Here is a 16,235-nt window from a genome sequence, read left to right on the forward strand (position 1 = left end):
ATTAAGAAATAATTTGTACATTTTTAAAATGATGAATACTTTAACCATAAATGGATTATATAGAGTAATCTTATAAATTGATGTGACATGATGAGCATAGTTTGTTAGATTGTGAAGTTATTTTTATTATAAAATAGATCTAACGGATAACATGAAACTGCCACGTCAGTTTGTGGATTATTTTTGTGTAATTTCTTTGTAGCTATAATAGTACTAATTTTTTATTTATTTTATTTTTTATTTTTATAATAGGCCTCACTTTTTTTTTTTAAAGAATTGTAGTAGACTTTTACATCTAAAAACTATATCTAACCTTACTTTTCCATTTATATAATCTAATGCTAGATCTTGGGGCTAGCCACAAGAAAATTACAGCGCAAGTGGGATTTCAACAACAACATATGTTATGGGAATTCAGTACATATCGATTCTCCCATTAATATCACTTAAATCTTCTTGGCCAAATTTTTTAGGGACTTGTTAGGTACAAGCGGTTTAGCACACCAAACCACGTATCAATACTCACAAAAATTGTTTTATTACAAAAAAAATAATAATAAAAGAATTTTTTTTAAGAGAAGAATAAGGTCTTCTATCTCATGAAAATCATTTTCGTCTTCAATTCGCATTGTTTCATTAAACAAATGCCTTACATTTAACATTGGTGTGCGATTTGGTGTGCGAAATTGCTTGTAAGGAGACTTTTCAAATTAGGGGTTAATAGGTTCAATTTAGTTTGGGTTTGGACAAATTTTGGAATTGAACCAGTATGCATCGGTGTTGATAATTTGAAAACCGAAATGGACCGTTTTATCACTGAAATTAGAACTTTCGATTTTTTCAATTTCGGATTGGTTCAACTATTTTTTCGATTTTTTCTTACACCCCGACTTTTAAGTTATAACCGCCTTTTGCAATTGTGAGTCTCAACAATATCAGTGTCTTAGGTGTCATAAATTAACTTACAAGTTGGACTTTCTTTTTTTTTTGATAAACAAACTTTCATTAATAAGGAAATCAATACATGGAAGCTTGATCAAACCAAAGGGCATGATCTACAAAACCTGGGATAGAGTCCTACCACATAATAATATCATCAACATTCCAAGCAAAACATGCCAAATTATGAGCTACCCTATTACCATTCCTTTAAACATGCTGAACTTGTAGTTCTGGAAAATGCCTCATCAATTCCTTTGCATCCTGAATCAGATTTCTGTTTGGAGAGAAAGACTCTTGACAACCTTGTAACTCTTGAACCAAAGATAAGCAGTTTGTTTCTATAACCAGATTTGGAATACTGAGTGGTAGACACACCTGTAAGCCTCTTAACACAGCAATCAGTTCAATAGTAACGGGTGCATCCACATCATCTTCAACTTTAGTCGCTGCCCAGACCATTTTACCATTTTCATCTCTCAAAACGAAACCAACACCAGCTTTCTTGCCATCTGTAAAAACAACACCATCTACAAATATGTTGCCTCTCATTTTCACTGGAAAGTTGCAGCTGCATAAAAACTCTATGAAAGGAAAGCGCATGATTCACTGCTGCCATAGGGTCTATCACAAAGATCCCCATAACCATCTTCTTCCGTCTAAACCGTAAACTCCACCCAATCAGAAAAAACATAGTGAACTCCTCCACACTTCCTCTTTCCATTACCCACATAACAGTGTCCATGAAATTGAGATTGCTTTGTACTGACTGCAGCAAAGGGAGAAAATGCTGCCATACACTTCTAATCTGAGGACAAGATAAATGACATGTTCCACATCCCCTCCATTTGACTGGCAGAAGCAACAAACATTAGCAACATCAATACTTTTATTTCTCAAGTTCCTCAGAGTTGGCAGGATATTTTTGCAAGCTCGCCATGCAAAAATTTTAATTTTCCTTGGAACTTTCATTTGCCATATACCCTTCCATATCCACTTCTCAGCCATTAGAGATGAGCTCTCCCCGCTAGCACCATTACGTAGATTTTGAATGAGACGGTATGCACTCTTCACAGTAAAGTTCCCATTCGATTCTTCATTCCAAATCCACTTATCCATACAAACATTCCCTGACAACCTAATCTGTAAAATCTGGTCTGCCACATTTGGATTGAAGAGAGATCTAACTTCACTTATCTTCCACGTTTTTGTAGTCTTGTCAACAAGAGAAGCTATTGTTGCATCATGTTGTGAATCAGCAACTAAATTACCATCTAGAGGTGACTGTAAACATCTATGGCCTGGCACCCAAAAGTCCTTCCATATTTTTATACACTCCCCATTCCCAACTCTCCACCGACACCCTGCCCATAACCATTTTTTAGCTTCAATTATCCCTCTCCAAGCGTAACAAGGATTGCGACCTAGCTGAGCTTGGAAGAAAGGAACTTGGTGAAAATATTTTGCTTTGTAAATTTTTTGGAGCAAAGAACTAGTATTCTACAGGATCCTCCACCCTAGTTTTGTTAGCAAAGCCATATTGAAAGATTGTAAATTCTTAAAACCAATTCCACCTCTAAATTTGGACATGCACAGCCTTTGCCAACTCATCCAATGCACTTTCCTCTCTTCTTCCTTTTGCCCCCACCAGAATCTAGCCATCATCCGTTCCAAATCTCGACACAAACCCATCGGTAACTTGAAACAACTCATGGCATAAGTAGGGATGGATAATACTCCAACTTTAATAAGAACCTCTTGCCCTCCTTGAGATAATAATTTGCCTTTCCAGCTTTGCAATTTAATCCAAACTTTCCTTTTTATATCCTCAAATGCTCTAATTTCCGACCGCCCGACTAGGTTTGACAAACCTAGATACTTATCATATTGCTAAAAAGACTTGACCCCCCACAAAGCAAGAAGCTCCCTTTGCCTTATCTCAGTAACATTTTTAGAAAATACTATAGCAGTCTTTGTTTTGTTCACTAGCTGACCAGAAGCTAACTCATACTGATCTAGTAAAATCTAGATGTGTGAAGTTGTTTAGAGATCGGCTTTGCAAAAAATAAGACTATCATCCGCAAAGAGAAGATGATTTACACTTGGAGCTCCTCTACAAACTTTTATGCCTCGTACTACATTATTTCTCTCAACATCCCTCAACAGAGCAGTAAGTCCCTCGGTGCACAAGAGAAAAAGGTAAGGAGATAATGAGTCCCCTTGCCTAATACCTCTAGTAGGAGAGATGTGCTCTTGAGACTCACCATTCAGTAAGATGGAAAAAGAAACTGTTTTAACACACTCCATAATCAAGTTGACAAAAGAAACAGCAAAACCCAACTTCAACATAATCTTTTCTAAGAACATCCACTCCCCCCGATCATATGCTTTACTCATATTCAATTTGAGGGACATATAACCCTTTTGACCCTTTCTTTTATGTCTCAAATAATGTACCACCTCATGTGCCACCAATACATTATCATTAATTAGTCTACCCCCCACAAAAGCACATTGAGTGATGGGAACCAAGGTGGGTCTAGTCTTAAAGATATGTTGCAAGTTCCAGATGATCCAATTAAATGTTCAAGGGCTTAAAGGATGAAGATTCAATTTTGATTCATTTGATAAGTTATGGAAAGGGCAACAACATGACTTAAAGGCTTTGGGCACTTGAAGGCTTTCAACTTGTTTAATTCATTTAAAAGTTTTATTTTATTAGTTTCGAATAATTGGGTTTATTATGGGAAGCACTTAAGGGGGCCTATCCAAGGGCATGTTGAGAAAGTTATTATTTTATTGAACTAGGGTTTCAAGAGGTTACTTTAGCCCGTCACTGTTCATCCAAGGGCGTTTTGGTAAAAGGGACTTTATTTTAGCTAGGGTTTTAATTAGGTTTTTGTTTAAATACTCTTTGTAGCCTCATTTTCAGAAGTTAATGAATTTTGATGAATTTATTCATTGTGAGTTGAGTTTTACTCCTTTTGTTCTTAATTGAACTTCTGAACTTATCAAAGGTAAATCACAACTTTTGTGGCGTTCCTCCTTTGTAATCTAGGTTCTTGAGACGGGTTCTTCAACGGGTCTAGATTTTAATATAACTAGGTTCTTGAAACGAGTTCTCATCGGGTCTAGATTCTCCCTCTATTGACTTGAATTTGGCTTTCTTGGGGAGTTTTCAAATTGATTGTGGGTTCAAGGGATTCCATTCCCGCGGATTCATATCATTTGGTATTAGAGCAAGGTTTCCAATCAGATCTATTTCTATCTTTTATTTCTTGCATATTTCATTCTAGGGCTTCGTTGTTCTAGGGTTGCAAAAAAAAAATGAAAAACAAAAAACAAAAACAGAAACCAAAAGTAGGCTGCCGAAATTCTTAGAGTTTTTGGATTGGCTGAAATTTGCATCACCTAGGGTTTCAAAATTTTAGGGTTTCTTGCATCTCTAAGTTTGTCAATTCCTTGGAGGCACTGTTTCATTGTTTTCTCTTCTACTTCATTGTCAATTCTTGTGTGTTTGAATTCAATTGCTTGGTTTTCATAATTGAATATTGTTGTTTGTGGTTGAATTAGAGAAAAGAAAAGAAAGGAAAGGAAAGGAAAAGAAAAGAAAAGAAAGGAAAGGAAAAGAAAAGAAAAGAAAATTTGAAAAAAAAAACAGAAAGAAGAAGAAGAAGAAAAGAGAAGGTGGCGTATTCAAAGTCGCTACATAGTTACAATAAAGAAAAAGCAATTATTTGTTGATTGAGCTTTTATCATCATAAGAGCTGAATACATCTTTCTATTTGGTATTTTGTTTTATAACTACTCTTTCCCTCGTATAAATTCCTTGAGTCTCGTGTCATTTTATTCATTCCTTGTTTTTTGGATCGATATTACTGGTTGAAATAATACAAGGTTGAATTGTCTTGATTTAGTTCAATTAGATCTTAAAGAACTTGAGCGGGAAAACTATTGAGGTAAAAGGTAAGAGAGTGTGAGACTATTATCGGGAAAAAGCCAACTAAGAGTGAAACACGAGTAGAGTGCCATTATTTGAGTGTAAACACGTAAGGGAGTGTGTGAGGTTTTCCACTAACATTCTTTTTGTGCAGCACATTATGATGTCCCATAGTAGTGACTCATCACCAAAGAGGATGGTAGATAACTCTTCCTTTCTGTTGCAAGCCATGCAACAACAGTTTGAGAAGTTGAACATGGTGTTGGGTGAAGTGAGAGATAGGATGGATCATCAAGATGCGGTAATTAGAAACCTTCATGGCAGGAGAGATAGGAGGCATCCTGAGTTTAGTATTGAGAATGAGTATGAGAAAGAAGAGTATGCTGAGTCTCTTGTTGCCAGGCGAGCACTCAATACACAAATTAAGATGAATGATACAGAGCAGCAGAGTGAGGATATTTTTCATACTAGATGCCACATCAACAACAAGGTATGTAGTATGGTCATTGATTTAAGGTGTTGTATTAATTTGGCTAGCACTACTTTAGACGAGAAATTGAATTTACGTACGTTGAAACACCCTAGACCATACATGTTGCAGTGGTTGAGTGATTGTGGGGAGGTTAGGGTAAATAAGCAAGTGCTAGTTTCTTTTTCAATTGGGAAATACCAAGATATGGTCCTTTGTGAAGTAGTACCGATGCATGCTGGTCATTTTGTTGGCGAAGCCATGGCAGTATGATAGGAAGGTTATCCATGATGGGTTAAGGAACATGTACAGTTCTGAAATGGATGGAAAAACAATCAAACTTGCTCCTTTAAAGCTAACACAGGTCGATGGGGACCAATTGAAGCTGAAAAGTGAGGTTGTTCAAAAAAGAAAAAGTGAAAATGAGAGTGATCAAAAAATAAAGAGTAAAAGTGAGAGTGATCAAAAAAGAAAAAGTGAAAAGGAGATTGAGCAAACAAGCAAGAGTGAAAGTGAAAATGAGCTAAAAAGCAAGAGTGAAAGTGAGATTGAGCTAAAAAGCAAAAGTGAATGTGAGATTGAGAAAAAAACAAATAGTGAGGCCGAAAAGGAGAAAGAGAGAAAAGTGAGAGGGAAAAAAGAAAAGGGTGAAACTGAGACCTCAAGAGAAAGAGAGAATGAGTTAAAAAATAATTGTCAGGTCGAGAGTTCAAAACAAGATGAAGGAAAAGAGAGTGATAGGGAAAGAGAGAGTGAAGAAAGTGAGAGAGAAACAAAGAGAAAAGTGAGAGTGAGTTTTTATGCTAAAACGAGTCTTAATACTAGCGAACTTGAAGTATCTTTACCTAGTGTTGTTGTCTTTTTGTTGCAGGGATATGAGGTCATGTTTCCTAGAGGTCTGTTCAGTGGATTGCCACCTATTAGGGAGATAGAGCACTATATTGATTTTGTGCCAGGTGCGACAATTCCTAACCGACCTTTCTTTGAAGAATATAAGTCATTGACGCACTTGAAGGGACAAGGTAAGTCCTTGACGATAATGCATGCTAAGTGTGAGGATTGTATTGAGACGTTTCCTCTTGAAATCAATTACACACAAGGTAAGGAAAATTTTGTAGTTAATGCTTTATCAAGAAGGTATGTCATTGTCTTCATTTTATATGCAAAATTATTGAGATTTGAATATGATGAGGATTTGCATGCTAATGATGATGACTTTGCTAGTGTGTATGGAGCGTGTGAGAAGGCATCGTTTGGTAAGTGCTATAGACTAGATTGGTATTTGTTTAGAGAGAATAAACTTTGCGAGCATATTAGTATTATGCATGAGATGGTATAGAGTGCATGGATGTGGATTGTTGGGTCATTATGGTGTAAAATGGATTTTAGACGAGGTGCATGAAAGTTTGTGGAAATATCATTTACCAAGTGACGTGTTGCATGAACGTTTGTGGGAGTATCATTTGTCATTCAATGATGTGTTGCATGAACGTTTGTGGCAGTATGATTTGCCATTCATTGAAGTGTTGCATGAACGTTTGTGGAAGTATCATTTGTCATTCATTAACGTGTTGCATGAACGTTTGTGGGAATATTGCTTGCCATTCATTGAGTTTGCATATAATTGGAGTGGTTATTTTGGTGTAAGGAAAGTTTTAAATGTGTTTTATGAACATTTGTGGGTGTATCATTTGCCATTTATTGACTTTTTGCATGAACGTTTGTGGAAGTATTATTTGCGTTTCATTGAGTTTTCATATAATTGGAGTGGTCATTTTGGTATAAAGAAGACTTTAGATGTGTTTCATGAACATTTGTGGGAGTATTGTTTGTCATTCATTGAGTTCATGTATAATTGGAGTGTTCATGCTACTACTAAATTTTCACCTTTTGAAATTGTGTATAGACTTAATCCATTTACTCCTTTAGATTTAATGCCTTTATCTATTGACAATAGGAGTAGTTTGGATGGAATTTTTCAAATTCTTGAACAAATTAATGATAATGCATATGAAATTAATGATAATATTACTAACATTTTTCCCTTTGATCCAGGTGGAGATTCGAGGTCGAATCCTTTTGAGGAGAGGGGGAATGATGGGAACCAAGGTGAGCCTAGTCTTAAAGATATGTTGCGAGTTTCAGATGAGCCAATTACATGTTCAAGGGCTTAAAGGATGAAGATTCAGTTTTGATTCATTTGATAAGCTATGGAAAGGGCAACAACATGACTTAAAGGCTTTGGGCACTTGAAGGCTTTCAACTTGTTTAATTCATTTAAAAGACTTATTTTATTAGTTTAGAATAATTTGGTTTATTATGGGAAGTACTTAAGGGGGCCTATCCAAGGGCATGTTGGGAAATTTATTATTTTATTGAACTAGGGTTTCAAGAGGTTACTGTAGCGTTACTATAGCCGCGACACTGTAGTCGCGGCACTGTTCATCCAGGGGCGTTTTGATTAAAAGGAGCTTTATTTTAGCTAGGATTTTAATTAGGTTTTTGTTTAAATACTCTTTGTAGCCTCATTTTCAGAAGTTAATGAAATTTGATAAATTTATTCATTGTGAGTTGAGTTTTACTCCTCTTGTTCATAATTGAACTTTTGAACTTATCAAAGGTAAATCACAACCTTTGTGGCGTTCCTCCTTTGTAATTTGGGTTCTTGAGACTGGTTCTTCAACGGGTATAGATTTTAATATAATCTAGGTTCTTGAAACGAGTTCTCATCATGTCTAGATTTTCCATCCATTGACTTGAATCTGGCTTTCTTGGGGAGTTTTCAAATTGATTGTGAGTTCAAGGGATTCCTTTCCCGCGGGTTCATATCATTGAGTCTTAGATAAAATAGCAGACAACAAACATTTCAATCTATTCACAATCACTTTTGCAACTAGCTTATACACAACATTACAGAGGCTTATGGGTCGAAAATCAGAGACCACCTCACAATTCTTCTTTTTCGGAATTAAGCAAATTAAAGTATGATTGAGGTCTTTTGGAATCCTTCCCGAATATAGAGAGTGCAACACAGCTTGAGTTACAAAATGTCCAACAATATGCCAATATTTTTGGAAAAAGAGTGGAGACATACCATCAGGTCCCGGTGCCTTGGTTGGGCCTTGGTTGGGTGCATTTGTTGAAGTGTCGTCTTCACCTCCTCGGCTACATAAGGCTTTGTGAGTTGCTGATTCATATCCATTGTTATTCTTCTCTCCACAGAGTCCAAAACACCATCATGTCCACTCAAACCAGATGTAAAAAAAAGTTGTTGAAAAAATTGCAGAATCATATCTTTCCTTTGTGCTCCTTCTACCCAAATGCCTTGCTCATTTATGAGACCTTTTATCTAGTTTCTCTTCCTTTTCATATTAGCTTGGGAGTGAAAGCAACGAGTATTTTGGTCCCCTTCATGTAACCATTTCACACGAGAGCGTTGTCTCCACATCACTTCCTCTCACTCAAGCCATACTTGCAGATTCGCTCATGCTTTATATAAACCCACAGGGTCAGATTGCTCACCATCTGTAGCTAGGATGCTTTCAAGGTTACGTCTAGCAGCAACAAGCTCCCTTTTTATGTCTAATAGAAGTTTTGTTCCACCAAGCCAATTGCTCACCACACTCTTTAATGAGTCTATTACACCCTCCAAATTATAACCGACGCCATCATTAGATTTCCAAACATTCTCAATAATCTCAATGCATTTTTCACCACCCCTTGAGGAAATAAGCCAAAAAAGCTGCTATTAATAAGAAAGCGATCAAGTCTCTCACTGATTGCACTGTTGCCTTCCCTCCCATTCACCCACGTAAACTTAGGGCCATGAAAACCTATATCACGCAAGGAACAATCAAACAGCACATCCCTAAACGCCTCCATTTGATCCTCATGTCATAATCTTCCTCCCCGTTTTTCATTCAACTGCAAAATTTCATTGAAATCCCCCCCAACAGCCAGGGCTTATCATCAAGGGTACTTAAAGTGCGAATTAGGTCCAGGTCACAGATCTACTCGCAATGTGGGGACTCCCATATATACCCGTAAACCGCCATTCACAAATATCATCTTCCTTAACAATAACATCAATGTGATTCTGGGAGAAAGATTTTAACTAGATCGAAAAATTCCCTTTCTAGAGCAAAGCCAATCCCCCACTCTTTCCTATGCAATCGACAGTAAAACAAGAAGAAAAACCCAATTTGTACTTACACAGTTCCATGGTCCGAGTCTTCAGCTTCGTCTCCTAAAGAAACACCATCGCGGGATCTTCTCTTGTGATCAAATCAAGCAGAGCACGAATTCCCTGTGAGTTCCCAAGCCCACGAGAATTCCAACACATGGTTTTCATGGCTGTCGGCAGGGCTAGGATCCAGCCTCTGCCGATAGATCAATTTGAACTTCATGTAACTGCTCCTTCGCACTAGCCCCCAGAGACACCCGCTTCCGTCGTTTTCCCCCTTTTGAAGGAGACCCATTTTCAGCAGATGCCGCCTTTTGTTTTATGGCATGACCCCTGTTCAACGAAGACGACGGGTTCTTACGCGCAACAGATGGATGCTCTTTCTTCTGTAACCGAATGTCCCTCTTTCTCCAGGTATTAGTCTGTGTTTTGGTCTCTTGGGCCTCACTTAGTAGAAGCCCTTCAAACACTGAGCCTTTGGGCCTGAAACGGTTGAGTCCACATCCACTGAAGAAAAATGAGTCTCTGAGTTAGGCTTTGAGTAAAACACTGGAGGGACAACCTGTGGACTAGGACCCTCCCTTGATTCTCTCCCAGTCCTTTTCGAAATTTCGTCTCTCTCACACCCCATCCCAATTTTGAATCCACCTCCAACGGCCTCCACAACATGCTCCGTAATCGCCGTTTGCAAGACAGGTAACAACTCAGGATTACCCAGTTCCGCTTGTGGAATATTTTTCGCCGAAATCTCCTCATGCACAACCTCATCCCTGCGTGTATCGCCAGACTTGGGGTGCTCCAACGACGACTGACGTCGGCCATTAGCCCCCATGGCGAAACTTCCACGCTCCACTCCCCGCAGCCACTAACCATAAGGAAAGGGAGTGTTCACTTCATCAAAATATTTCGCTTGTAAATGCTCGTAAGAGAACCGGACCCAGTAGGGTACTCTAGAACCAATACAAAGTTTCTTCCCTCTCAACAGAGGTTGTGTAATGTCAATGCATACTCGAATCTACATAAATTCACCCCAAGCAATCTCTCCATCATCGTTGAAGGGAAGACTTTTCTCCCCTTTTTTCTGTCATTTTCTTCCAGTCGTCCAAGACAAATATAGCCAAAGTTAGAAGCTTATCAAATTAATATTTGGATATAAATAGATAATTGGGATTATTGTTGGTTTTTACAGCTACTGATATTCCGAGTTCTGATCGATCTTTTGCCTCCTCAATTGCGTAAGAGATCATAAAGATTCAACAGAAAACCGAGATAATGGAGTAGCTAGCTAGCCCCACCGGAAAACCTGTAATATTGGAGTTAATTACCATCCACCTGTCGTTTGATCATTTGGGGATGACACGTTGATGCGCCAAAAGTTGCATTCTAAAAATAAAGATTAATTCTCCATACGTACAATATTTCTGTCGCATTTTCACGTCAACGTGGCCTTTTTAAAAAAAAATTATATTCATTATTATGATATCACACATTACATATAATTTTTTTTTATTTTTTATTTTATTAAATATTTTATTAAAGACAACCGAACCCTACATTATATGACAGGAACGGAAGAAACCAAAACCTCTACACGTAGGAGATGAGAGAGGACCCCTTGTATTAGAAAAGTAAAGGTTTAAAAAAAGTGGGTACGTGGCTTTAGGTACCAGCAGGCAGCAACATTAATTAATTTAACTTACAAGTTGGATTTGAATTAACTAATATAATGAATATCCATAATTTGACACGATCCGAATTATCAGCCTTAAATTTTACTCGCACGAAACTCGGTAGGAGGTTCTGATAATTAATTAAAGCTGTGGCCAGAATATCACGGAAACTTGAATAGGAGTAGGTGATAATCAATTCGGTGATATGCATGGCGCAGCTCATGTGGCCAGAATATTGTTCTCATATTTGATAAAGTTTTTTAGATGATAATTGAAGCGCCGAAATCTTGAATAAATGTTACGATAATCAATTAATTAATTCCAGACCAAACCACTACCATAAAATAAACATATTTGAAATTTCATGCACGCACGCCACAACTACTCGCCCTATTTTATATATATATATATATATATATATATATATTCTCTCTCTGTTTACTTTTCTTAAATGCTGAATGCGACGCGATTTTATTAAAATGATTAAAAAAAATCAATTGACCTTTTAATAAGCATGATGATCATATTCGTCATAATTGGCATGATATATAGGTTTCGAGAAGAAATTAAGGCTATGTTTGGTTGCAAAATTCAGTTGAGCTCAGATTAATTTTAAACTGAGTATAATATCTAAACATCCAACTCTCAAATTACTAAACTCATCTCAACTCAAAACCTCATTACACGTGAGACCCGCAACTCTTTTCAACTTAACACATTTTTATACATAAGATCCACAACTTTTTTTAATTTTTCATAAAAAGTATTAAACTCATCTTAACATCCAAACACACTTTAAACTTAGTTTAGATGGACCCCACATACCTCCCCTCACTACTCAACTCACTACTACTCATAAAAAATAGAGCTCAGCTCAACATCCAAACGCAGTCTAAGCTTGATTGATTCTTGAACATGCGTACGCTAACTTTGAATACTCAATAGATGTGTAATGTAGGAATGCTGAATAAAATTTATATATATATATATTTATATAAAATAAGATTGTTCTCTAGGTCAAGATTAGCAAGAAAATGCAGTTGAGAGGATATATAAATAGGACACTGTTATCAACTTCCCTCATACAATATTTTGGAAGATGGTAAACTAGAGAAGTTTTACATGAAGCCTTCCACTACACATCTCTACCAAATTAATATGTAATTTTCATTTTTATCATTCTATCTTAATTCTTAAATATGTGTGTGTTTAAATAAAATGACAAATTAGTTGTTGGTTAAGGATATGTGTGGTATAAGACTTTCTTGTAGCATTTTTCAGCTAAAACAATACAACCAACAAGGATTAAAATTGGTGTACATCGATTTATCTAATAGTTAGCTGATTTTACATTTAACATATATAAGAGTAATATATACTAGATATAGTCCTATGATGTGTAAGATCAAAGTGAGTCATTTCCATCTCCTCGGCCCTGTCATCCACCATTCTTTCCAAAAACTGTCCCTTCATTATGGCCCTTTGTTTTCCCTCTGTCTTGGCTCAGTCCCATGCATCGTAGCTTCGACACCAGAATATGCAATATTGCTTTTGAAATACAATGATCTTTCTTTCAGTTCACGTAAGCACACCATCACCATTTCCTGCCGTACCTATAACTCTTTGTTTGCATTTGCGCCGTATGGACCGTATTGGAAGTTCATTTGGAGGTTCAGCACAAATGAGCTCTTGGGAAGCCATAATATGAAGAACTTCCTCCCACTTCGAGAAAGGGAATACAGCCGGCTCTTGCTGGTTTTTGCCAGCAAGTCTGAGGCTGGCAAGGTTGTCAATGTTATAGAGGAGTTGTTGAAGTTGTCCAACAATGGCATCTCCGAAATGAAGCTTGGTCGGGCCGAGGAGGCTATGTCTGTAGTTCGTTAAATGACGCGGATTTTGGGGGAGTTTAATGTGTCTGATTACATATGGTTTTGCAAGCAAATGGATTTGCAGGGATTTGAGAAGAGGATTGAGGACATTCATGGGAGGTTCGACGCTTTGGTGGAGAAAGTTATTGCAGAGCGTAAAGATTTGAAGAAAAAGAAGGAAAATGGAGAAAGAAAAGATATTGGTGATGGAGATTAGCCTCCGGTGAAGTATTTTATTGACATATTGCTTGATTTTTGAGATGATGAAAGCTCAGAGATAAAACTGACTAGGGTTCATATCAAAGCCCTCATTATTGTAAGTTTTTTTACGTACTCAAATGAGATTTTTGGATTCAAATTCTTTGAAGTTTGTTTCCAAATTTTATGGCTTGCATGCACTCAGAAGATATATATATATATATATATATATATATATATATATATATATATATATAGTCACACGATATTAATCATAGAGTCGGGGACAAAGCCATAATTATAAGTTTGGAGGGATTGGATATTTTAAGGTTTAAAATAAATAGTTGAATTGAAAATTTTTAAAAATACCTTTAATTTGAAATTGATAAAAAACCGAGTAGAAAATAAAAAAAAATAAATTTCAAACTTGCATTAATCTTCCATAGATATCGAGAGTTTTACCTCTAACATTTTCATATGTTGAAATTAAGAGAAAGGGTTGAACTATGGAAACAATCTATATAGGACTAATAAAAAGGAGGTAATATATGTAAACCATAAATTTATAAGTTTTGTATTGTTCTAATTTAATTAAGAGAAAGGGTTGAACTACGTAGCGAACATTCTAGTGAATATTATATTCTAATTTAATTTCTTGAAATAAAATAAAAAAACAAAATGTAGTTACCATAAAATTCTAAGTGAGACCAAATTCTAATTTAATATATAGGAAAGATATATTAACTTTCTTTTGAAAATTTGCAATGCACCCATTAATACTGATCATTTAAAGGTTTTGGCTAGTGCCATTAATTATGAATTATGGATTAGAACAAAAACAAAAGTACAAATGACAGGGTTATAATATTATTATATATATAAAAGAGTCTATCACGAAATGAATATTGTAATTTTGTCAGGACAAAATTATAGTTTTGACGTCTTGCCTGTTTTGGCTTTTTTTTTTTTAGTTGTTGTCGTCGTCTTCTCATCTTATTTGTTGATGAGTTTTACTCTAAATCAGAAATTATTTACATCACACATCCTATATAAGATATGAAAATTTATTTTTATTTTTATTCATAAGATATTGTATTATTTTTATTCACTCTCTCTGTATGTATTCTACTAGAAAAGGCTATAGCCTCCGTCCCTCGGGAATAGTGATTTGTTTTTGAATTCACAATATCCCATTTTTGTGCTCTAATTCATTATTTAAAATACAATTAAATTTTATGTTATTTTAATATTAATTAGAATATAATAGTAATAAGAATGAAATATTAATATCTTACAAATAACTTCAATTAAAGATTTTTATGTATTGAACATTTGCGGATCGAACAAATTAACAGCTTAGATTTTTTTTTTCTTCTTAGATTTAAAAACAATAGTATATTTTGCATATAATAGTATTTCAATAAAAAAAATTTATCTTAATTTTATTTTTATAGTAAATTTTCTATTTCTCTAATATTAATTAGAATATAATAATAATAATAATAATAATAATAATAATAATAATATATAATAATAATATTTATAATTTACAAATAATCTAAATTGAAGATTTTGGCTTATTGAACTTTTTGTGGAACAAATTAACAACTTAGGATATTTTTTATATTTCTTTTTAGATTTAAAAATAATCATATTTTTTGTAAATAATATTATTTTAAAAAATAGTAGTTATCTTCATATTATTTTTATAGTGATTTATATAAATAAATCATATTCATTAGACTAATAACAATTTTATTTTACAAAATAAAATTATTATTTTAAGGTTCCAATTTATGCATCAGTTTCTGATTAGTCTTTAATTTATCATATTCACTCTTATACTCATGTTGTTTATGAAATAATTAAAAAATAATAATATTTTATTATTCTATTTATAATAAATTGTTATTATTATTATTATTATTATTATTATTATTATTATTGTGTAGATATCTAGCTGGTCTTATAACGAGTGGAGGAATGCATGTCCAATTGTGATTTTAATACAATGAGTTCTAAACATTTGATTTGTTATGTGTTCAATAACTTTACTTTTTGTGTTTCCTTAATTTTTTTAACTACAATTATAATCATTTGTAAAATTTATTGCATAGATTTATGATTATTTTTACCTTTATCATACTTCTTGTTCTAATTGATATGCATATTAACATTCATATTTATCACATATATATATATATATATATATATCAAGAATGCAGAGGGGCAGGGTATATAAAATTCAAACAATTAATATACCTATGTACAACCTTTCTAGGATTTTTTCTCAGCAGGCACAGATACAACAGCAATTGCAACTGAATGGGCATTAGCAGAGCTTATCAACCATCTTGAGGTGATGAAAAGAGCTCGAGAGGAGATTCAGGATGTTGTCAAAAGTAAAAGATTAGTGAACGAAACAGATGCCCCAAATCTCCCATACATCCAAGCCATTTTAAAGGAAACCTTTAGGCTTCACCCACCACTGCCTTTGGTCACAAGAGCATGTGTACAAGATTGTAAGATTGGAAACTATGTCATCCTAGCAAAGACTTTACTGTTTGTGAATGTGTGGGTGATTGGAAGGGACCCCAGTTGTTGGGAAAATCCACTGGAATTTCAACCTGAGAAGTTTTTAAACTCTGATGATCATGAGAAGAAGAATATGGGTCCCATAGATTTTAGGCGACAACATTTCCAACTTTTGCCATTTGGGTCTGGGACGAGGCTTTGCCCTGGCCTCAACTTGCTCATGCAAGAGTTGCCTACATTGCTTGCGGCTATGATCCAGTGCTTCGATTTTAAGGTGGTTGAGAAACATGGCAAGTTAATTATTGATAACGAACAAGATAATATTACTCTTGTTGATATGGACGAGTGGCCAAGATTGACAGCCCCAAGAGCCTGTGATCTTGTTTGTGTACCAGTAGCGCGCTTCAAGCAACATAACATCCTTGACACATAA

General features: G+C 35.2%; 1 pseudogene; it reads left to right on the forward strand.

The window, feature by feature from the left end:
* The first annotated feature begins 12,596 nt into the window (after positions 1–12,596).
* Positions 12,597–16,235, forward strand: LOC108979186 (annotated as a pseudogene).

The sequence above is a fragment of the Juglans regia genome, chromosome 5 (genome assembly GCF_001411555.2).
Source record: "Juglans regia cultivar Chandler chromosome 5, Walnut 2.0, whole genome shotgun sequence".
NCBI classification, from domain to species: domain Eukaryota; kingdom Viridiplantae; phylum Streptophyta; class Magnoliopsida; order Fagales; family Juglandaceae; genus Juglans; species Juglans regia.